Source organism: Vidua macroura, chromosome 5 (assembly GCF_024509145.1).
Source record: "Vidua macroura isolate BioBank_ID:100142 chromosome 5, ASM2450914v1, whole genome shotgun sequence".
In the NCBI taxonomy this organism is placed as follows: Eukaryota; Metazoa; Chordata; class Aves; order Passeriformes; family Viduidae; genus Vidua; species Vidua macroura.
Window position 1 is genome coordinate 63825782 of NC_071575.1, and position 26277 is coordinate 63852058.

At 37.6% G+C, this 26277-nt stretch overlaps 1 protein-coding gene across 1 annotated transcript in view; it reads right to left on the reverse strand.

The window, feature by feature from the left end:
- CACNA2D1 (calcium voltage-gated channel auxiliary subunit alpha2delta 1) overlaps window positions 1–26277 on the reverse strand; it is a 366445-nt gene that overhangs the window by 256877 nt on the left and 83291 nt on the right. The window lies entirely within an intron of this gene.

Here is a 26277-nt window from a genome sequence, read left to right on the forward strand (position 1 = left end):
ATTAATATATTGAACAGATATTAGTGACCCCAGAAGATAACAATGGTCTGAGCTGTGCTAGCCAAATAACATGTAAATAGAAGAGGCTCTAGTTAATTTATTTAGTTTTGCATTTTAAAGTGGTTATTCACAGAACCCTGGTTTAGGGATAACCAAAGTGGTACACCTTGTGCAGGTATGTGGCTGTCAATAGGATTCTTTTACTCTTTTTGAAAATCAAGTTCCTTTAATGCTGTTACATGTGAGACACTCAAAGATCATAAAGACTCCAAAGCATAAGCCTTTCTTGAAAATGTTGATTAGATGCAAATAGTAACAGCTTGTGAATACTATGGGAACGTCTCACTGATGAAAATGAGCACTACACCACCTGAGCAGGAAGTGCCCTTGTAGTTCATTGTGGCAATTATTCATTAATATAGACTAAAACATGAATTACCATGGCAGCATTCACTGTAAATCACTGCAAATCATGAGCATGCAAGAAAAGACTATCAGAAATTATTTCACTTGTGCATTCTAAACTTGAATCTAAATAATTTGTATTAATGTGATGATGTATCTCTATTCTTATTGTACAAAATAATACTACCTTTTAGCTAGCATGGGCTTAAAGCCCCATGCTGGAGTTTCTTCATGTACATTTACATCTACATCATATACTTCTGTGAGTATAGTGACAGAAGTACATTTGAAATGGATTTTAGAGGTTTACAGCTTGTATCAATCATGGCTCAACAAACTGAGCAGGAGAGAGAACCTCATGGAGAGGACCTCAGCTCCTGCCTATGTCCATTTATATTTGTTGGTTTTATTGTTGTTGCTATTATTATTGTTGTTGCTGTTGTTATTATTAATCCTCCCTCAACAGGCTCAGAGCATGAAAATACGCAAAAAAATAAACAAAAAATAAGTATGGAAAGCTATTTATTCCAGAAATTAGGAAAAAAAGTTTATTCTTGCTCTCTTTTCATCCTTTCACCATATACCCAAATCCAGTAAAGCTATGAGGCCACAAGCACTTCTAATAATAGGTAGGGACCACTTAGCTTCATTAATTTAAATGACCTGAATTCACCAGCAGTTGTGGCAAAAACCCCATGATCTCTTACACTTTAAAGAACAATCTTTGGAAGGGCTAACAGCAACAGCCAAATTGCACCCAGAAACAAGCAGGAAGCCAGCCTTAAACAGACTATTTCAATGGCATCAATGTGTACTTCTCAGAACACCTTTGGATAAGTAACTTTTATAAAGACTAAAATAGGAGGGCAGTTAAAAGACTCAACATGGTTTGCCTTGAATTGCAATTATTAGAGGAATAGATTTTATCTACTCAGAGATATGCCCTCAGTATTACAGCAGGAAATAAATAAAGGCCTCCAATGTTATTTTTAGACAGACTCCTCATAACATTAGTAGAATACTATATGTCTAACTGCTATTCAATGAGCTCCCACTGATTTTAAATTTCATTAAGCTCATAAACTCCTATGTTTGGCAGAGAAATTACATTTTCTGGTTTCCAAAGCTGAGTCATGACCTATCCCTTCCCTTTGTTGCCTCAAAATACCCATTTCTTGGCTAATCTCCCCCGTATTTTCAATTTTCCCCCAACAGTCAGATGGATATTTACAAACACACAAGGTAATATTGCAGAGCATTCATTTTTTTGTTACAGAACTAGTAATGCCTTTATATAGGCTTCCCTGCAGCCACTAAGAGTGAAAGCAGCAGAGGAAAAGGCAGTTTGATATCATATGTCTCCTGTCTTTGATTAATGTGCAAGCCACCCATTTTAATGAGACCTCATAAATAATTCAATTTCTAATTATGCTATAAGCCCCCTAACCCGGAGAAGAAAAAAGAAGGGTAAAAAGGTAGGGAAAAGGGAGGGGGAAAGTGTGCATGTTGGTTCAAACAATGCCTGCAGCAACTGAGCTACTCTTACTTATTCTGGCCCTACAAAATGCACCTCCTGCCTAAACCTTGAAGTGATTCTCTAATAAAAATGACAAGATTACATAAAAAGTTGGGAGTTTAAGACAATAGTTGTGAAATCTGCTTCTTTTCCCCTTACTTTCCCTGTTCCAAAGGTACACATATGCTTGAGACACGCTCCTACTCTGGGTAAATTGGGCATGCTCCTCCTATTCTGGTGGGACAAGCTCCCTGCCCTTGCACATGGCCCTGGTCACACTGGAAGGGAGTAAACCAGGCACAGAAAACCCTCTACTCTTGATTCTTGATCCTTATTTCTCCTCTTTGATGGGGACTAGGAATTCAATATTGGCTACTCTGTTTCCCCCCATAACTCGTTGGAACTGCCCCTCTGCCCTCCTCCAGGAAATATTCATCTTCCCCTAAGCACGGACTGGCCAGGACTTTGGCAGGAAACCATTAGCAGCACATGAATGACACCTGCTTTCTCCTCACAGAGAAGTTCTGGAGTTCCCTTTGCACCCCCGTCTCACTTTCTCATGCAGAAAACATTGCTGCTAAAACTCTTTTCTTGCTTCAATCAAAATGCATTTGACATACAAAAAGCTGGTCAAGGTACAACTGACAGCACACAGACAGCTGAATGATCTCCTCCTACCTACAACTATTTTTTAATTGCAAGAAGGTCTCTCAATACACAGCAGAGCATCTGCTCATTAGCACTACAGCACTATTTCTCCTACTGACACTTCCTACCCCTCCTCCTCTCCCATCTTTAACAACTACTCCTAAAACACATGCAAATTGCAAACTTTCTGTGACCTGTGGGGTTGGATTTATATTGTGCATATTAATACATTTTTCTAAAAATTCCTTAAAAAAATAATGAGCAATCCAAACTCACTGTGGCTTTTGTCCAAAATCAACAGGATTTACTTTGAATGGCAGCTATTTGATTTGCCTTGATTCCTTCCTGGAACAGTATTGTACATTGTTACCATATACAGAACTCCTGGACTTCCACAATTCTACTTTTAGAATTCAGGTTAGAGAATTCAGCCAAAGCTGTTACACAGGCCAAAGTTCATTGTGTCAAAGCTGCTGCAATGGTACTTTATAGAAGATAATGATAAGTTGCTGCAATGTTATTAATTATTTAGTAATCAGAAGGTCATGGGAATGGTCTGCATTACAGAGGGCAGTGCATTTTATTTAGGAAACACAGTTCATCTGAGACCACATATTTTGACTTCTCCAGCCAAACACTGTAGTAATAAATAAAAGCCATAAAAAGATACAGATTTGTCATCTTTAGTTTTGATGAATCTTTTGATACATAAGGCAAATCATCATAGTAATTAAAGTGGCAGATAAGCTGCAGACAAGGAACTCTTACAAATGCTTTGGTCCATGTCCCAACCTGTCCTGGAGTCAGATCTACACCTATGTTGCCATTTCATCACCTGCAGACTCCTAGGAAAGGAGCAGGATACAACTGGAGAGGAGTGTCACATCATGCACCCATATCCAGGCAAGGTATGTGCCATGGGGCAATGTCAAATGCACTAATCTTCACCAAATCTTTGCAAAGTAACACAGAAGAGTATTTATTCTTCAGAGAACAATTAATGAAGAATTAAAATCTCTAGACACACTTGACCTGGCTTGTCCCAGAAACATTTTTCAGACAGAAAGTCAGCCTGAGATCAACCTTTATATCACATCTCCCTGGGATTTCTGTGCAAGCAAGATGATACTGCTGCATCCCATGGCTTCAGTAAGAAGGTGAGGAGAAGCCAGATAAGGCTCAGTGCATTGGAGTTAAATGTGCACCATGCAGGTTGTCCCAGCATCTCACCCGTGAACGCTTCTGAAAACAAAGAACATGAGAGGATGTGTTCTAAGACTTCGTTTGTCTACACATCTGCATAGCTAGAATCAATGAGGCAGAAGATATCATGATGAGATATATAGCTCCACCTAATAAAATACTAGCTATCTTGCCTGAACTAGTTGTCCATGTTTCCTCTACAAAAATACCAGGCAATACCTACCTCCCTTCTGAAGAGGGACATACGTGTGACTAACTTAGAAAAACGGCTGCTTAGACAATCCTGAAAATAGTTGGATTGAAACCACAAAAGAAATCTTCAGCAAAGCAAAATCTTCGACCAGAATACCTTATATCTGAGACTAAAGCTCTAAATATGGGGTCATTGTTCAATTTTCTCACACAAGTCCCCATCCAACACAAGTTCATGTATTAACACATGCTTCCATTTTTTGTATGTTTTACAGTTTCACATAGAATTTGTTAGGACTGTTCATAAGCATAAATTTAGCATAAAGCACACTTGGTTCTTTTCAAGTCCAGGACCCAAGTGAAAGCCAACAGAAAGAAAAAAAGCTGTAAAGTTTTTAAATAAATATTTCTTTTAAAAATTCAATAGACTATGTTAAAGTCATGGCTAAAAATACTATGCGTGTCAGATGGTTTCTCCTGGGCTAGATTCTTCACAGATGCACATACTAAATAACCCTAACCACTCAGTGCTGTATTCTTGAAGAATTAACTAAAACCGAGAGCATTCCCACAAGCTCAATTACTATTTTGCATGTTTTGTGCACTGGTAATGCCCCAAACCAATGAATATACATAATTCCAAGTTTGCACAAATCTCATGACATTTTAAGTCTTCGCAAAACCCTCCCCTTTCAAAAAAACACACCTTCTTAATTCTAAATTTCAGTCAGGATGGCATGCCACCAGAGGCAGCTCATTTTTCTAATATTGTTCTTCCACCACATAGTAGCTTCTACCCAAGATTGGTCTTATAGCTGAGAAAGACCTGTTCTGAACAGCAAAGGAGCTAATATGTTCTGCATAAACTTCAAATCTTCAATGTCTCCATTTCTTTTGATTAAAAAAAAAAAACAACAACAAAAGAAATTAAAAAAAAAAACAACAAAAACAACAAATAACCAAAAACCAACCAAACAAAAAACCCACAATACTTTTTTTTTTTTTTTCCAATAAATTCCAGCAAATAAACACTCTGTGTTTTTGTGAGCTGTCTCAGTGAGTCAGTCCTGAAAGTTCATTACAAACATTAAACACTTATTGCAGTAAAGGTAAATATAAACTTTGCACTCTGGAAGAGCTTGCTACAAAGCTCAGTGGCTAAACCAGAATATAAATACCAGGTGGCTGGAAGATCACGGTCCTGAAAAAGTTCCCCTCATCTCATTATTAAAATATAAGAACACCTAAGACTGTTGTATAAGTCATATAAGGTGAATATAGTGAACTCCATGTGTGTTCTCCTTTGTGCATGTGAACTTTCTCAGCAAGCTTCAGATCCAGGATTTGAATTTTTGATTTTTCACATGGGTCAGGTTTACCCAGGGCTGAAGTCTCACCATCTGTTCAGAAAATATCAACTTTAAATGGCAAAAACTTTACATTTTCGACTTTTCAGATGGTGAGGGAGAGTGCAGCACCCTGGAAGCATGTATCTAAATCAAGTCCTCTCTCTCCCCAAAAAAATCTTTTTTACTTCACGTGAAAGCAAAATCTGTAAAGACAGATCTAGAGCTTGTTTACATAGACACAAAAAGGAAACTTGACTCCAGGGTACTTTTAAAGTAGCTAAGTTACATTATGCTTAACATCTGTCCAGAGAGAATTAAAGTAGGCATGGTTAACATGGCTCTTTGATTTTTTTATTATTTGATTTATTTGTTACTTTGTGAGTCTTTTAAGGCAATTACCCCTATACAACATAAGCCTGGGAGAGAGTATATTCCTCCCACTAGTGAGAACACACTGATTCCTGGTGATAACTTCCTCCGTCTCTCTGGGTTTACCCACCACAGAATGACACTGAAAACCACAGCAAGACAAGAAATCACCTGCCACAAACTCACTTGGCTACTGCTACCTCTCATCAAAGCTCCCTGGTTTCAAAAAAGCTAAAAGGCAAAAATGTAACTCAGATCATATCTCATGTTACTGTGAACATTTTAAATGATGATTTTATTTACCTAAAATGTTTGCCTCAAAAAAAAAAATTGAGGATTTTGCTAATAAGCATTTTGAAAAAATGAAAGTAAGATAAAGTACATCAAAATCAGAGAAAAAAAGGCAAAATTAAGCAGATCATTTACATTTTTTTCTAATGACTTTTCAATGTAAAATAGGCAAAATGTAAAACAAAGCATTTAAACAAGAACCTCCTTTAAATGGTTATTTGAATTTCTTGGCCCTCCCAAAATGATAACAATCCCAGAAGCAGGGAAAAATACAGCCGCAACACAAAGATCAAATATTTTGGTCCCCATTCAATACTGAATATTACATGTAGAGTGGCAGGATGATTATGAGGGCAAAACATACTAAAATGTGTGCAAATTTATATAGGAAGGGAGTCTTGTGGCTGTAGCAGAGCTGTCTCTGAGCTACAAGCCTCAGAGGTGGGGCTTGTACCTGAGCTGATGTTCTTGCAGGACTCACATTTCAGAGGGATTTCACCTCTGCAAACTCTGTTGACAGGTTACTGGCTGTGAATTCTGGAAATTTCCAGCACAGGGATAGCTGCTAAGTAACTGGTGCATCAACTCTGGTTTTAGGTAACATGCAAACTGAAGAAAAAGGGGAAAAAAAAAGTATGTGCGCTCACTAAGAAGCTGTTATAATTTAGTGGAAAGAAGATAATTCTTTACAACTTTTCATGTGCCTAAGCCAAAAAATCTATTTGGAATTGTAAACACATCTTCTAAAACAAACAAATAAGGAATGACTTCATCTGAAATCCACAACTGCATTCCCCATCTGGGTGAATCCTGTGCCATCAGTCAGAGCCCTATCTGACAAGTTCACCAGGCATTAGCACTTAGAAGAAAAGTAAGTCTCCTTTTCCTCCATTATCTAATTGATGTCTAAACAGCTCAGACTACAACAAGAAGGGTTGAGTATAACAAGTGCACGGCTGCCTGCCTTTGACCACACATTTTCTGACATTTCAGATCTCACACAGTGACCAGAGCCTCATAAAACTGTCTCCTGCTTTCTGCTCTCACCCATCTTCCCAGGGCAGTGCAGTCACTTGCCTCACAACAGCAATCTGGGAACATCAATCCCCCAGCAAATGAATCCTTCTACTGCTGTCTCTGGCATCGCTGGCTGCGGTGCTGCACAGGGTGCTGACACACAGTGCATCGTCCTTGCCATGTCTCACACTGGGAGAAAATGTTCTTGAAAGATCTGCATGAACAGATCTGTGAGTTCACCTGCAAGGTTAACAGTCTCTGTGTATTTTAGAAACAATAATGTAATTTTTACAGATTTCTACCATCCTTCTCCTTTCCTTGATCTATTGCTTCAGTAAACAAACACCTTGCAAGACCATATTCTCATGAACTCACACAGTCCCCATTTAGACTGGCAATGGCAAATATACATATTCTGAAGTAAATACAGACCACATACAAAAAAGTGCCAAATTTGAAAATTATTTCACTGGAACTATTTTCTGTCAAATAGCTGTAATAATTACATTTTAATTTTATGTAAAAACAAATTCAGTTTCTTTATTTCTCATTCACTTTAATTTAGTTCCAGAAGCTCTAGGTTGAGACTCATGTCTATGCTTTCTGCATAATTCTGCAGCATAGCCTGCAGCTAGGACATATTCCAGGATATTCCTGCCCTCTGGCTGTGAACTTCATTTGAAAAATGTTAAGGGAGACCCTAAAGCTTCTGCTGTGAGCTGGGCTGGGACCATGCCATCATAAAAGACTGATTTAAACTCAAAAACCAGTGAGTTATGCCTTTTCAGGGTGAAATCAAATGTAAAATTTATTCTTATTTGCTGTTTGGCAGCAATGATAAATTCAATTCTGCACTGAAACAAAAAAAGGACTATTTAGGCTGAATTTACAAAGTAGAGTTTGTAAGATGCTATACTTTTTATCTTGAAAACTGTAATTGCTGTTTCTGCAGCATGGCTAGCTGTCATAAACCATGGACAGAAAGGCTTTTGAGTAAGGTGCAAAATAAAAGCTTCTTTGACTTAATATTTAATTATCTCATTCATTAATAATTTTTTGCAAAGCTGAAGTAAAGCAATTGTATTTTGTGATTAAGTTCCAAGCTACACAGTCACAGCAACACCTCAGGAATGAGCACCAGGTATTCTCTTACCTTTGCAATTCAAAACTGAGTTTACATTCCTACATGGAACAAAATGCTTTATCAATAATTGAGGTAACAAAGTCTGCAGAGTATTAGCTTACAACTGAAGAGTAAACAAGCACTGAAGGTTAGCAAAATTGATTGACACTACATTAGCAAGAGGATCCCATTCTACTGTATTACTGTGGCTTTCTTTTAAGTGTGAGATAATATCTCATGAAATGAGATCCTAGAAATATAGTGGTTCCAAAGAATACAGCTCACCTTCTCTGTGGAAGGTTGTCAGATCACAACACTGTGAAATTATAGACCACTATGAAACAAGAACAATTCTCTTCACATCAAACCCTTCATGATTGAGACACAAAAATCATGGAATTTGACCTAATGTGCTCTCCAGAATGAGCAGCCTTGCACAGCAGCACAATCTCTTTACACCTGAGGAATGTGGCATTATGAAAGACTCAACTTCATGAAAGGACTTAAAAGGTATTAAACAATCCACAACACATGCATCCCAGAAAAAAGTCAAGGACTGAAAGTTTCATTAATTGCAAGAAAAAAAGGTGGACTGTGAACAAGAAAATTACATTCTTAATGAATGCACCAGAGAGAGGCTTTGGAACCTAAAGCTTAAGAAAACTAAAAGTGGAGGAATAAAAAAAAAATAATACTAGTCTAGTCTGCTTTTCCAGGGACAGGGAAAGAAGACAGTCATTTTCTTACAAAGGTTGTTACTTGACTCAGTGATATAACCAAAAACTATAAATTAGTGATCATGAATGAAGAAGGCCAAATAATTCATATTGACTTCTCTGTGAATTCCAACATACCTATTGAAACCTAAGGCATGCTTCTTTGAGGGTTTTATTTACTTTATTATTCTGTAAAAAAAAAAAAAAAAAACAGTTGATACTGAGCAAGATTTTTACAGTGCTTTGGGCTAATAACAGCTTGATCTGTTGTGGAAATGAAGCCTATACTACCTTGAAAAATGTCTCTAGATCAATAAAAAACTAACAAAACAACAAAACCTTGTAGTTACAAGCTCCTTGAGGGAAAAAAGAATTGTCCACTCTTTGTACTTCTTATTATAGGTTGAAAGACAAGATCTGGGACTCTGCTTTCTGTCTCCATAACTTCTCTTCAAAACTTCTTTGCATTTCCTTTTTCCATGGGGATTTTGCACTTTTTCCTTCCTAAAAACAAAAAATGAGCATGAAGAACAGAAACACAGTTGTATTGTATTGCTGGGCAGCAAAGAGATGAGCTGCCATGCTGAAAGGCAAGAATTAATGCTTGCCATCTAACTCATGGCTGGTAACAAGCAGAGCACATAAGTGGTTAATAGGGGGCCCAATGTTGTTCAATACCTTCACTGACAGACTGGATGATGAGACAGAGTATATTCTCAGCAAATCCAAAGGTGACACAAAATTTGATAAAACGGCTGACATGCTGAATGACAGAGCTTTAAACCAAAGAAATTCGAGAATTGAATTAAAAGAAACTTCCGCTGGATCAACAAGGAGAAGGTCTGCACCTAAAATGGGATGATGCCATGCAGCAGCACCAGGTCTGAAGCTACTGGCTATGAGCACCCTGAAGGAAAGGGCTTGGGGCAGGGGACTCACCAAACACACACCATCACTTGTCTCTCATTGCATGGAAAGCAGCCTGGCTGTCAACTGCACCAGGAGCAATGTGGATAGTAGATGTAAGGAAGCTTTTATTCTCCTCTGCTCAGCAAAGATGAGGCAGCATTTGAAATACTGTGTCCATCCACACACTTCTCAGTCCAATAGGGATGTCATTTGTAATTAGAAAGTGTTCAAAAGAGGGCTACCAGGATGGTCACAGGCCCAGAGCACATGACCTAGAAGGAGAGAGCGACTTTCAGTCCAGCAAAAGAGAGGCTGAGTGGTCTAGTCAAATCCTACAACCATTTGCCATATTGGCAGACAATACAACAGGGACCAGTGAACACAAACTGCAGCTTGGTGAATTCAAGATAAACATTAGGAGGAGGCAGGTCATGAAGAGTAGTGCAGCTCTGAATCTAGCCACTCAAATAAGCTACTGGATCTCCGTCCTTGGAGGTTTCTGAGACATGGCTGCTCTGTTTGTAATACTGGCAACAGTCCTACTTTGAGCCAGAGCTTGATTAGATGACTTCCAGAGGTCCCTTCCTACTAATATTTCTGTGATTTGATAGTCACTGCAACATAGATATGCTGGCATATGGCAGAAATATTTAATCTATGAATTATTCAACCCCAGGGAAAAGAGCCAATGAAGTCTGTATTTCAAAGCAGCATTCACAGAAATACGTAGCATTCTCTCTCTTGAGCTGCCACCTGGGAGTGGAGCAGAGAAAAAAGTAAGACTGAAGGGGCAACAGTGCCATGGGAGTACTGATTCAGACTGTGTGAGTACAGAGGATGGAAATCTCTAGGAGAAGAAATAGGGGAACAGAAGTCTAGGAAAAAAAAGGGAAAAGATAAGAAGATAAGCCAGACGGAAGATTTGGAACTGTTGATGGAGGCAGATGGAGGGAAACCTCTGGAGATTCCTTCTGATTGTGAGGACTCAGGCTAGGATAAGCAGCATAAAAGAGAAAGGCAGGATTTTCTATACTGGGAAACAGAAATATAATGAGGAGGCAGGTTAAGGGGGAGAGAGAAAAAATAAATAAGGACAAGCAGAGCAAGGTAAGTGCCAATTATATCTGGCAGTAATTAGGCAGAAGACATTCTACCTAAAGTAACACATTTCCCTACAGAGCCCTAAGGAGAGTTCAGGATTCACAAGTTTCACTAATCCGCTGTGAGCAAGGATTTGTGTGAAGTAGCTAACTTGGAGAGTGAAATTTATGAGTGATTTCCAGAGAACCAAGAGAACTGGTTTAAGAGAGTGCCTGGAATAAAGAAAAAAATTATATGGCAAGACACAGATGGAAGCTGATGCTTAAAGATAAGATTTGTTTGTTCACCTTAAATGCTACTGCGGTTATGATCAATGAATCAATAGCTTTCAAAAAAGCTCAAAGTACACAAACAAAACCCCAGAAGAAGCCAACACATAATTAATGTGTCAAAGCAGATATTGAGGAAAAAAATTTTTTTTTGTAATATAAATCAACAGACACTGATGCAGAATTAATTAAGAACTAATGCTGACTGCTAAATTACTTCCTAAACTTCTAAATGATCAGTCAGAATTTCTAAGTAAGTTAATCAAAGAGAAAGAATTTATTTTGACTATTAAACTCATGCCTGTAGGAAAAGCCACAGGATCAAATCTTTCCCACTGAATGCTTTGCATATGAGACAGCCCAATTTTACTCAGCAACAGAGAGTTTAGAGTGCATATTTAATCTATAAATCTATGTATGGAACAGATTTAAAAGAAGACTGGCTTAATCAATATGGCAAAAGACTGGCTTTTTAGTGTGATTTTACTAAGTACAATTTTTTTTCAAGACAGAATAAGGTTTGCAGAAACTCTGCATTATTTTTTTCACTAGAGTCTGAAGTCACATAGCCAGTTGACAAGCTTCTCAAACTGCTTTTGACAGACAAGATTTGAGTACTGTTGAGAAATTTACCAAAGAATGTCCCCAAAAGTGCCTTTGCTATTTTCAGGGCCACAGTGCCATGTGCTAATGTATTGTGAAAGTCTTTGATAATATGGTGTTGGAGACCTTTTTCTCCTTTCCTTTTTTTTCATTCTTCTGCTGTGATGAAATAAACCCTACAGATTTGGCTTCTATTTTCCCTTTTGTTGGATTCCTTCAGCCTCATAGGAATTACAGTAGCAGAGCATTGTGTCTGCAACTTTTCAATCATCTTTTCTATCCACCTCCTGTGTCCTTGAGCTGATGTGACAGTCTGAAGTCTAGAGAAGCTACATAAGAGGCAAGAGATGCAAAGGCCTGAATTAACATCAGATGACCTGTCATATGTCCAGTGATTTCCAATTAATTTTATTCTTCAATTCTGAAAGGTTCTTTTCCACATTGCTTGCAGCAGTGCTTTGGTGCCTATTCATCTTTTTTGACAAAAAGCTTAAGCTAGTACCAAATTAAGGAATCTTAAACTTTTTGCTAATTTAAGAACTCATTTAATATTAACATTTCAGCCCCAAACAACAATTACTGCATACAATCACATCTTTACACCAAAGTTTTGAACACCTGAGATGTGCATCTTGCAAAACAGCTGCCCTTGGGAGGTGCAGTATGCATCCAGATGAGAGGCAGGACCATTATTCTGTTGTTTTGGCGCCAACCAAAACACAGATCTACAGTAATAGAGCCTAACACTTGAGAACCTGTATGAATTGAAGCAAAAATATTCTAATATAATTAGATTCAAGGGTCAAGTTGAGGTAGCATTAGGTATGGATCTGAAGTGGCATTGATTCTTTTACTGAATACAAATATTCCATTGCCGTTTCAAACCAATTAGCCCTGTCTGACTCTAAATGCTGCCTGTTCTTTCCCCTTCTCTTGTCATATGCACTTTTGTTATTTTGGTTGACCTGACATCTTGTGAGTTGAAAAACCTTGCTAAATAATTCATGAGATTAGGGTAGAGATTGTTCCTACTGCCCAGTCTTCTTCTCCTGACACATACTCCCATATAGTTGTCCATAATGAATATTTTTATCACACTTCCTTCAAAATAAGCATTAGCAAGACAGGTAAGATCACAAAATAAACAAGAGGAGCCAAGGTTTCTGTAACACAAACACAGATACATAGCACAAAGGCCTTTGCGACTGTTATTAGATTCCCCTTTCTTGTGCCTTCCCACTTCTGGTACAAAAGAACCACTAGCAACACATTATTATCTCTCTGGATTTGCTCAAATGCAGGTTGGCAAGACAAGGAACTTTTATTATCTTGTGTACAGACTGTAAATAGAACATCTGTCTTCCCCACACAAAACCCATCAATGCTCGCTTCTTGAAGAGAGAGTCTGTGAAAATTGACAACTTGTCAAACTAATAAGATTGTTTCTGATTTTGCTGCCATCTCATGTACTCTCACAAAGGGAACTTCTCGTCTGTCTCTCCAGAACTCTCCTTTGCCAGCATTCATACCAGAAATGTGCAACCAACTCATCCAGGCAGTTTTTATTTCATTTCTCAGGGATTTTTTTTCCTGTCCTTCTGCATTATAACAAATTATTTGAAAAAAAATACTAATCATTGACTCTCAAATTTTCTATTTGTGTACTCATAATTTCTGTATTGATTCATTCCCCTTTCATATTAAATTCATGTATGCATTCTGAAAGCAAACAGAGCTGGTAAATTATTGATATATAATAATCTGTAGACAAATGCTCAATCCTAAAGAGAATTTTACAGAATGAAAGCTGTGCACTTGCAGCCTGACAATTTTTCTACATCTCTCTGCATTTGTGGCAACAACAGATTTTCAACACTATTCTGTATCCTCTACTCAGAAAATTGTAAGAAATACTGAAAACATAAAATGAAGTTTACTCTTAAATTAAAAAAAAAAAATATAGTATTTGCAGCTTTTTTCGATTTGACGATCCAATTCCTAATGGAATAATAATAAATACAGAAAGATGTTCATGCAACTTTGAAAGTAATAAGTCCTCTGCACATGGACTTTAATATTCCCTGCAATTTATGGGTCAAGTTCAGAAAGTTCCACTAATTTCATTTGAACTTATCCTGATATTCATCAGCTGAAGATTTGGCTCAGTAATCTTATCCCTTCGGTGTGATCACACAAACAATAACAAATCAGGCTTTAACAAAGTCATACACTCAGACACAAGCACTACACACTGTTCTAGCCACCAAGCAGACAGCTCTCAATGGCAAGACCAATTAAGTGGCAATGTAAACCTTACCACGTTAATTAAACATGAGAATTTACAAAGGACCTCCAGCAAGAGACTTGTATCTCTCAGAGCAGCTTTCTGAAAGAGTAGTGGAGGATGTAACATTTTGGATACTTCCCAGAATATCTCCAAGCCAACAAATCCCTTTTCATCAGAGTTTTTTGGAATGCAAAATCCCCCCCCCCCCCCCCCGCCCCCGACAAAGTGAGGAGCTAGTACAGGCTGCCTGTTGTTCAGCATTTCCTTTTCAATCCTTCAGCTCCCTGGAAAGGTTTACACAGCCAGTCACATAAGGTAAAACTGCAGATCTCACACCACGTTCCTAACCAGGTCCATCATTCCTACACAGAGCTCTATCATTATCCCAGGAAGGGGCCCTTGTGCAGAGAATACCACAGCCTCTGTGTGGTTTTTGTGCTCTCTCCAGCGAGACAAGTACCATCTAGCAGGGTTTAACACTGCCATTTTTGTTGAGAACCTGTAATTATCTTCCAAATGCAACACTTCAGTCTATTTAACTGATGAAAGATTCTCAATGGCACAAAGTGACAAGTCACAGACAGCAAAGGGAATATCTCATCAGGGCTGACTCACATAAAGACACAGCATTTAATGACGTTTGCTCAGGACTGAAGTTTAACACTCTTCTGTGACTCTGGCTCTGTCTTATGATGGGAAATAAACTGCATCAGGTTTACAGGTCTTTCACTGTGAGAACAGAAATACCGGTTTAGAGACTACTGAAAAGAGCTACTGACTACTGAAAAAGAGCTACTTCCTGCAACAGAAAATATTTTGAACCCTACTGCCATTCCTTGGTACACTATGCTGGAATTTTTTAGAGTAGAATAAGAGAAGGTAAAAGCACTGTGGCCAGCATTCAAGGGAGGTAATTTCTCCCCTCTACTCCACTCTGGAGACACTCCACCCAGAGTGCTGTGTCCAGCTATGCAGCCACAACATAAGAATTTATGTGGACCAGCTGGGGTGGGTGCAGAGGAGGGCCACAAAAATGATCAGAGGGCTGAAAGACTTCTCCTTATGAGGAAAAGCTGTGAGGGTTGTGGTTGTTCAGCTGGAGAAGAGAAAACTCTGGGAACATCATACTGTGATTTTCAGTACTTAAACATGGAAAAAACATTAATTAAAGATGGAAGGAATATTGATAGCAGGACATGTTGCATTAAGATAAAAAGGTAGTGGTCTAAAACTAAAAGAAGGATTTAGACCAGATACAAGACAGAAAAATTTTACAATAATGGCAGTTAAACACTAGCACAGGTTGCCCAGACATGTGGTAGGTAGCCTAACCCTGGGACTTTCAAGGTCAAGTTGGACAGGGCTCTGAGCAACCTGATCTACTTGAAGATATCTCTGCCCATTGCAGAGGGCTTGGACTGGATGACCTTTAAAAGTCCCTTGCAACCCAAATTATTCTATGGTTCTATTCTCCTATGATAAAATAGGCTTTGCCTTAAAAAAAAAAAAAAATCTGGAATTCCTTCAGATGGCATCTAATCAGACTGCACATGAGGACCAAACCAATACAGTGGGTTTACAACATGAGCACATGCCCAGCACAGCACAGTATGATCAAGTCATTCACATTTTTGTCAGTGTTCCTTTGCCAAGACTCCAATTCTAACACCTCATATTTCACCCTTGATAAAGCAGTATCCATAGCGTTAAAAAACAGTACCAAAAAAGTTCCCATAGTCCTAAAATAATAACATATGACTTTCAGTGCCTGATAATAATCTCTTTCCCCATAAACTCTCATGAGGAGTTTTAGTATGGAAAGACACTTGGGCTTACCTGCTGGGTCATCTATTGCTCTTATTACCTCTCCTCTATGTGGACAAGGAAAAAGAGAAGAAACTAGTCAGTTTCTTAACTTTTGGGCTGTAGTAGTGTTCCATCAATACCTCCCCATCTTCCTGATTTACAGTCTACTAGTAGAGGAAAGAATGGATAAAAGGAGGAGACAAAAAGAGAAGGTGCTATTAACCTCATCACGGATCTACACTTGAGGCCGTCCTGACTTTCCCTATCTCATCTGTAAGTAAGGATCTAAACTGGACCAAACGTATCATGTTCTAGAAAAGGCTGTCTCTCTCTGCTGCTTGCAAATTCTCTGTATACAACTAGCTCACAAGTAGACAACTATACAGCAGAAACCAGAATTTCTTCACAAGAAACTGTAAGCAAACAGTCCTAATCTCTCTAACAAATGAGGCTCTGGATTGGCATATGCTCTGTAAATCCTGGACCACATCAAGAATGAATGACCATTGAATGACCATTCAGTTGACCATAAGGAAAACACTGAAGCACAAATCCCATAAGTGATCATTAAATGGACATTGAAACAGCATATATATAAATTCCTTGCTGGAATTTCCACTAACAATCTTTGATGTTTTGTGTCTCCATAATATTGTTAACATACTTCTGTGTTTCTGTATTTTAAATTTTCTGACAGATTTTTAACTTCAGCTCTGAACTGAGCAGGACTTTTTGTTTCCCTGAATTCAGAACCAAAATAAAAAAAAAAAGTGAATGCAAGAAATGAGCTAGAGTAATTATGTTCCCCTACAATACATTCTCCCTTGAGGGACCAATATAACATTTACTGTAGGAACTGAAGTCTCAAGGCATCAGTCCTCACTTCAGAAATCAATAAGAAGCTATGATGTTTAATATTTTATTGCTTTTTCTAGTAGTGACTTTCTGGGGTTTGAATGAGTTACTAGCTTTTAGTAAATCACAAAATACAGAAAAGCCAAGAAACTATTTAAAACACTATTTTGGTCTCTGGTACCATAGCTTTCATCTAAGCTGCAGTAGAGAAGACTTTATCAAAGTCCTGCCTAATACATAATGTCCTGCTTAACAATAAGACTTCCAGTTATAACCAATTCTTACCTCTTCAATATATCCTTCTTCTTCAAAATATGTTTACTGAAACAAAGAGCTTGCTGGGTGTTTGATGTCTGTTGTTAAAAAGATCAAAAACTAAGTAACATGCTAAAGGCTCACTCACTGTTAATGAGATTTACAGTTCCATCAACTAAGTACTGCTATGCCATTTATTCTGCATGACAGATTAAGATTTTGGTCTGTATTCAGAATATACTCAGATTTAGTGGTAGTCTTATCAAATTATCATGAACTAAATAAAAATCCTTAACCTGTAGGGTATAAAACTGAGTTTATTCCTCAGTTTCTAACCGAGAAACACCAATACAGAGAGTATCCACTCTATGCCAAGAGAAACCATGTAATTCCCTGATCCATCATCTATCTTCCTCCATGAAGACTACATCAGTCAAGTCAACCAGTGTGTCATGGGGCACCCTGTCTTTCTGGTGTGCAAAGCATAGTTTATTCAGGCACCAGTTTGTCAATGCCAGATTTTCTACTCTTTGCTGCTCTGCATTCTCTGATGCGCAGTCTTCAGAAACCCCTGGTTGTTCATCTGCAGGCAAACCTCAACCAACCCTTCCCTATGCCACACAGAAATTACTTTATGCTTTATTACTTTACTTTTTGTTCTCACCCATCTCAAGCCCATCTCACTAAGGTTTATGTACACAGCCCCAAGTCTACTTTCTTTCCAAGTTCAAGATTCAAACCTAATCATAATATCTTTCAGCCTGCAATCTAAAGTTAATAAAGAATCATTTGTTTATCAGTTACAAAAGACAGAACATGAGGATCAAGACAACTATGAACATGGACAAAATAATCAATTCCTGTCTGTTTTCTTCTTTTTCTTTCATCTTTTAGGATTGATCTTTCCTATTTCAAGTCTCATCTTGCTCTCTTTGCACACCAATTAACTGCTTTTTCTACCCAAAACCACCACTGCTATCTACCTTCTTTTGTAGTTTCCTCTTTGCTTTCAGTCCATGTTTCTGGCTTCTCTTCCGCTTATTTTCTCTACCTTTCTTTGTCTTGAGACAAATTTTAAAAATATTTAATTTGAGATTGATATATAAAATCGCTGTTGTGTAAGAGTCAGATGTTCTGCCATTCTGCCACATGATTCTCTATTTACTTCTATGCTAATAAAATAAATTTTTATGTGACTTTTACTTTTAAAAAAAAGAAATTACAGGTTGATTTCCTCTGTAGAACAAAATACTACAGCATGATACTTTTCTGTAATTTATTTAATTAGCATCTTATTAACTTTTGTTTGAGTCGTCTGAACGCACTTCATCCTTTTAATGATAATGCTGCTCCTTGACTTCCATGAACAGAAGGTAAACAAATTACCTGAAGGCCTCTGGTGCTGTTGTATTTTATTCCCAGAACACAGACCTTTGTTTCAATTAAACAACGTTCAAGGTTTTTACCTTTATATAAGATTACCAAAAATTAACACGAATTGCTGCTGTGATAACAACTTTGACTTTTTTTTATCAATTGGTATTAGGGGCTTTCAGAAACCATAGAATAATTTAGAGGAGTAAAAAGTATTACTCTTTTCACCAATAACTCATTTTATAAGGTCATACTGGACAAAAAAAAAAAAATATATATATATAATTCCTGTGTGCATTTAGGGAACATGCCATTTCTCCTTTCTATTCCCCAAAATAAAAAGAAACATCCAAATGACAATATTAGCTCGTTTTCCCCATATCCACTCTGTAAAGTTATTTTGAGCAATTTGAAAAATACAAATGTTGTAGGACAGAAATATAGTCCTCAGGCTGGATAATATCCATTTGAGTGTTGTCAGAGCCAGCAGAATAGAAAAAAAAAAAAACAACCAAAAGCCCCCTCCAAAATAGAGAAGAAAAAGAAATACATAGAGAAGAAGAACGAGGGGAAATAATGGCTAGAAATAATTGCTGTACTCTGGTTTTGAACATGGAGATCAATCCTACCTCCCCTCCCTCCAAACAAGCATGGCATGATGTCCCTTAGGTTAATTTGGGGGAATCTGACCAATCTACAGGTTCCCACAGCACAGCACGTCCAGCTCGCAGGCCAGCACAGGGAAATGGCAGGGACAGCCTGGCTAGCTAGGAGGAAGAAGGGCAAAAACATCAAAATGTCAACTAATTTACAACTCATTTGCTACGTACTAAGCCTGTCCTTCACACACTGGTTTTTTTCTCTTTCACTAAAATACCACCTTAATCCGAGGACACCAACACAATAAGCATGGATACATGTTTCAGCTTCCAGAACATGGCCTCAAGAGCAAGTCCCCAGGGTCTGACATGCACATCAATTAGTGTATGGCTATGCAGCCTTCTCTGATTTCCTGCATGCCTGCCATAGCTAGATTGTTCATTTAAAGAGACTAATTTGCTAAGTTCCTATAAATCAGGCAGATCCAGACAAAATTTTCTTTTTGTTTCTCCTTTTTTTTGTTTTGTTTTGTTCAATACAAAGCAGTTGTTATTGGGTTTGCCCCATGGATATTTTCACCCATTCTAGTTCAAACAGCTGAATCCCTGCTAAACACTCTTTGTTTGTGTTTCTGTGTGCATTTGCTGCCTTTTCAGACCAGAACATCTGTGCAAGATACTTCCCTGCTCTATCCACATTGTGGATTGCATGCTTCAGAAGGGACTGAAAACCAAAATCCTCATCAGGAAGTAACCCTGCCTCTTAAATAGTAACACATGCCACAGTTAATACCAGTGGATTACAATACACCCAATGGCTCCGTGCACTTAACTAACATGCAATTGCAAATTGCAGCAAACCATATATTATTTTTGAAATGGGAATAAACTCTCCTTGTTTTGTGATCATAACTTCTTCCTGCAAAGTAGTTTGGATCAGATTTCCAAGATTTTTGATTCTGAAGATTAACATCTGACACATACAAGTATAAGAGTCTGGATGCCATCCTCCAAATGAAAAGGAGGACACTCTAGGCCAAGTTGTCTTCAGTGTTTTAAAAATCCCAGTCTGTAACTTGCATATGTGACTGTTTCATCTTGGTAAAGGCTTTTGGCCCTTCTTTATAGCCTCTGCAGGTGAACTCACTTCCATGAAAATCTCTTGAAAAAATGCATAAGGGATTGCCAAATAAAATCCTTATTACTTGATCTAGTGCAATGTGTCTCTACCCATGGCAGGAGGTTTTGAACTAGATGATCTTTAAGGTCCTTTCCAATCCAAGCCATTCCATGACATATTGTATGATTTTGGCAGCTTACAAAGAAGATATCTGAGCTATCTTTTGCAGTCTTCTAAATTAGCTTCAAATAGTTAATGTCCCATAAATACATAGCAAAAAACCTCCCAAGAAGTCCAAAGATGTTGTCATAAAAGTGCCTTGACCCAGACCTACACATAAGAAGCACATTCAGGTTTAGCCAATAACAGATGAAAAATCTGATGGCACCATCCTTATTAGTCAAAGGGGGAACAAAAGACAAAGCTTCATTTGGTTCTGCTAGTGACAGAATTGTCTCTGATGGGCAGGACTTTATAGCTTTCATTCTCAATTATACAGATGTTAATGATGCCCACTATCTATCAAGATGCAAATGAAAACTAATGCTGGCTTGCAGATGTTTGACAATTTGGATAATCCATCAAATACATGAAAGAATTCGTATTTATACTTGAACATATGAGCTTGCACTTTTCAAAAGGAGTAAGGGTTTGCAAGGGGTGCAAAAGGGTTGCAGATCACAGCTGGCACTAAAAAAAAAAAAATCACAAGGTAGACGAGCAAAAAGGAGCCGAGCTGTGAAAAAATTTAAAATGATCATACATTTTGCTTTACTGCAAAAGAGGAAATAGCACCAAAGGGACTGAAAGAAAGTGAAATGAATCCTCCACTCCATTGTGGCAGAGCCTATTTTCCAACAGGCACAGAGCAAGCCTAGCTTAGACTCCTAGCTTAAACTACACAACTTTCTCTTTTGAAACTTAATGTAAGCAAAATTAATCATGCCACATGTTTTTTAATAATTTTGTATTTAGCATTTTAGAGATAGCAAAAACATAGTGAGCTCAAGGATAGCTTATGGGCAGTGCTGTAAAAATGAACCTGTTACTGTCATGTCCTGTGTCTGGGATTTATACTTGCATGCTGCTCTAAAATATATTGCAGAGGCAATAGACACACCACATTTGGACTGCACAACATAGCAATGGTTCATCAGGAGCACAAGTACTGACACAAGTGTCATATCAGGATCCATTTTGAAAAATGCGAGAAATTGAAAAGTATCTGTAATCTTCCTCTCTGTCAGGTTATCTGAGTCCCCTACCTTTAATATGCTGTGGGCTGCTGTGAAATGCTTCCAGGCAGAATTGCTCATGGGGCTGAGAAAGCAGCTAGAGACAGTTCTAAGCAGTTGCCAATCCCTTGCCAATGGAATTAATTCCCTGATCACAAAAGTTTTCCAATGTTTTTTACTGTAGTGCTCCATTTTTATTGTGGCCATTACAACTGCAGATAAAAAAATAGGTTGGGAAAATATCAGAGTCAGACTTTTATGTAGATGTTGTAATGATTCTCAATGCAGATCAAAAAAAAGTTTAATTTCAACACTATTTAATCTTTGCATTTCTATGTATATTGATTTTACTAGCATTTTCCCTCGCATTAAGTGCCTTGCAAAGTTAGATTGCTATCTTTTTTTTTTTTTTTTTTTTAATTTATACCACAGGAGACTTGCACAGATGCAGAAATCCCTCTAGCATAGGGTGATATATATCATTGCTTCATGTAAACATTCTGCTTATAGGAAATAAATGAAAACTTGCTTACATTAACATTTCTTACCTTCTCCACTCACCTGCCTGACCCTTACTGAAATACATAAAAAATGTACCAGAAAACTTTCCCAAGACTAGAGGCAATTAAAAAGGACAGGAGTTTACCCTGACACGGTAAAAGAGCTTCTAATTATGCAGTTATTTACTATCACTAATCTAATTCTATACAATAGTATGGAATTCTGTAGCTTTCAAGCTGACCAATAGTTGTCAGTAAAGAAAATATCAGCAGCTTAATGTTTGTGTGAACATACTAGGTATCAGAGAGCATAGAAACAAATGTAGAACAGTCTTTTCTAGGCATTGAGACCACTGCAAATACATTGTTGAAGCAGCAGCAGCATATAAGTAGGAGCAATGTCCAAGTCACTGCACAAGAGTAACTTGACACACAGAGTTCTCAATGGAACTGTGGGAAGAAGAGCTCCCCTGCTGAACTGAACATAGCTCACAGCTAAATAATAAATCAGAGCATGTAGTCAAGCATTCTGCAAAAGCACATCTTGTTCCCACATCTCTGCCCCCTTTCTGTCTTTCCTGGAAATTCCAATCCATGGCCAATAGTTGATACAGATGTAGTTACAGCTGAGACCACAATAAGGATGTCTTAACAGAAGTATTTCAATTAAACAGCTTAATCAAGACTTTTAACAGTAATTCATGAAACTATGCACAGTGTTACTAAATACTGAGACAAAAAAAAAAAAAAAAAAAAAAAAAAAAAAAAAAAAAAAGAAGGAAAAAACAAGCACAGTATTGTGTTGTAATGAAACTAAGAGAAGCACATAACAGATGAGCTGTTTTATAGCAACTTGTGCAAGTCTCCAAAGCTCAAACCTGCTCTAAAGAATGTGAGTGTGTCACAGCACCAGTCCTGGAAGAGTACAAGAAGCATTTGAATACTCTAAGGCACATGGTGTGACTCTTGGGAATAGTCCTGTGCCGGGCTGGGAGCTGGACTCTATGATACTCATTGTCCCTTCCAACTCAGCTGGTTCTGTGATTCTGTGATATATATAAAAATTCTGAACCACTTGTTCAGTTTAGATGCAGGTAATCTGACAAGATTCTTCCATTCCATATAAACTCCTTTGATATCACTTTAGAAAGCCTGACTGCATCAAGGACATACATCACACTATTCCCTTATCCTGAGAGTGAAATTTTACATTAATAGGGAAGGCAATTCTGAATAGGACCAATATTTAGATACAAAACATCCCTACTTGTTTTCAAGATCACCAAGTTGAAAAATACCAAACCCCAAACACTAAGACCAAAGGGGTCTCCTACATGAAGGGATTTTGCAGAAGCTTAAAGTAAATTTCTTAACAATAGGTAAAAAAAGTGAATAAGTATAAAGTAATCTCAAGCAGGAAATACTCAAACTGTTTGCAGACATACATGTTTAGAAATATTGTGCTCACTTCACAGAAGATTTCAGTGAGAAACTAATAGAAGCTCAAAATCTAGAATAAACCACAGATGGACTGAATAAACAGACGGCGGACTGTTTCTTTGTACCACATGAACATAATTGTATTTTGTGCTTCCATTACACTTATTATATTCACTATTACAATTTTTTTTTTAATTACAAGTCATACTGTAAACTTGGATTCAAGGGGAAAAAAAATCATTAATACTATGGCATGCTTAAAACAGTCCTTACTTTATTCAGAACAAAATCCAGAACGCAGCCTGCAGCCATAAACTTTGCCTACAATACAGCAACAATTACCTATGCAAATATGTATCTTATGTGAATCTATTGCAAATACGGAAAGCTCTTTTATGAAATATTAGAACAGTACAACATCAGTTAAAAGAATAATGTGCTTCATTTAAAGGTTAATAGCATGAAATCAAAAAACTAAAGCACCTTGTAGTAGTACCCATGCTCCATTCTCCCAGCTACATGGTTATAGTTATGCTACACCACAGTTTGTACTTCGTAGTGTTAATTTTTTTCCTCATTTTTATCCTCTGTAGTCACCTCCTTACTATATTCTTAGCAGATGAAAAGACTGGCTGTAGCAAGCACTGGCTTTAGAAAATGAAAGTCTAAAAATAAGATGCATTTTGAAAATGAAGAGTCGAGGTTGTAATATACAGAGTACAGGGAAAATATGCAGAAAAACCAGAAGATACAGAAAATAATAACTGAGGGTAAAATTACACAATCTGGATTTCTACTGTGGGAGGAAAAAATAGCAATAAATTCTCAATGAAAACTTTTTCAGATTATAACCTTAAATTTAAATTTATTCTACTTTCATTATATGCACATATTTTTACCTAATATTACATTACATTTGGATATGATATCATCTTTTTACATAGAACTGAAGCCCATGAAATGTGTCATGAGACGAAATAGTATCCCTAGAATTGCAAAATGCCATGCAGTAATCCTTTGACTTCCATTGTCCACCACTGGTTATGAAAGGAATACCCTTAAGATGAACGCAGGCTTTCGGGAGGGAAGAAGGGGGAGGAAGGATAATTGAGGGACCAGAAGGGAAGGACAGCTCTGTTGACCCAGTGGGAAGTCTGGCATGTCACCAATGCTGTGAAAAAGAGGGATTGGAAATGCTGAGGAAATGCCTGGTGGGGCCACATGGTTTACACACGTCAGTATATTCTATGTTGCTAAAGGCTGATTCTATTTGAAATTGACCTGAAAATACTCACCCCTAGGATTTCAACTCAATCTGCTTTTATCACCTTGGGAACAGGTAAACATGCTCCTCTAGCATTTTCTGTTCATTCATATTATTTTTTTTAAAGACCTGGTAAAGCATAAATACATCCTGACAACTTCAGAATACATGTAAACCTTTACAAAAAAAGAAAAAAAAAAAAGGTGGGGGGTGGGAAGGAAGCAGCACAGCAAACATCAAGGGGGATTGCTCACTGCCTGCTCGGCAATGAGAGCGTTACTGCCGCCCACTCCCGCACCATCCGCCCAAACACATCCAGAAAAACAAAATCACTGCTCACTGCACTGACTCAGGGAAGGCACTCAGGGAATAGCCGCTGAATTTAGCAGCAGAGCCTGTCTGGTTAGTGCTTTCCAGTGGACTGAGCATCAGTGAGTCACTGCTGCTGTAACACAAACCAACTTGGAGACGGCATAACGAGCCAAGGAGCAGGAACACGGCCATTGCCAGCGTGCAAGCAGCAATTGAAGCTGAAGGATTATGTAAGGGGTTTCTGCACAAGAGGGCAAGACCTAAAGGATCTTTGTGACCTTTTCAGTTTTGGCAAGCATTCCCTGCTAGCTTTGTGGCGGGGAAAAAGTCCCCTTCACAACAAAGTGCAACCTGCTGACATCTGCAACAGGTTGCACCATAAAAACAAAGAAATACCCTTGAAACATAGCCACTGATCAATTTCAGTTTTGTTAACTGAATGTTAAGAAAGATATATATTTTTTTCCTTAGAAATGTCAGAGCTGGATGTAATTAAGATGTTAATGGAAGAATCTAGAGGGGAACACCACTGTCCCATCCTCATTAGACCTGCCAAACTCCAGGACTGAGCCCAGATGCCCTCACTCTTCTTCACACTGCTCTTGTAAGCCCACTACTGCACAGAAACATTTTCCCTGTACTAATTCAAGACAACACAAACCAAGAACTTCCTATCTTTGGTCTGAAGATAATTTCAGAATTCACAGGATCAGGAGTGTGTATTATGAACCTAGGCTCAAGGAAAAGTACAAATTCTGTTGTTCTATTTTGTTCTGATATTTGAAGGAAAAAAATTAATTACTTCATCACTTATTTTAACACCAAATGAAAAGGAGTAATGTATGAACAAGTAGACTTTTCCATAATTATACCTGTCATATTTGCATAGAACAAAATTTATTGCCTAGGGGCAGTTTTAATTACAATCAAGTGGAGGGTTATTGAAGTTTTAATAAGAAATAGTGAATTGAAAATAAATTAAATCCCCAAACAATTCTATAAAAAAGGAAAATTTGTCTCAGGGTATATTAACCTAAAGATTGGCAGAACTACTCCTGTTATTAAGAAAGGCAGGCTTGAAACAAGTTAATGATGTCACTGTTAACTAAACATAGGCAAGGTGATAAAACCTCTAACAGTGTATTTCTTTCAGCTTGTAAGGAATGGAATGGACTCCAGAAAGACAAGAAAAAGGAAAAGGAAAAGGAAAAAGAAGCAAACAAACCAACCAAAACACCTAAAACCTCACTAGGAATTCAAAATGCTTTTTTATGCATGATACAGACCACAAAAGAACTATTAAACAAAATTACAAAAATTTGCATTTTCTCCTACCTGAAGTACATATCATCACACTTTTTTTTGTTATATTTCGTAATCACCCAACAGCAGTGGCTTTTAAATGATTTCTGTTTGTGAGACTAGTTTCAAATCAATATTAATGTTTAGGCAATTAAAAATTAATATTAAATAAAAGTGAATATCTTTGACAGCTACACTCAAATGCAAACCTTTGAAA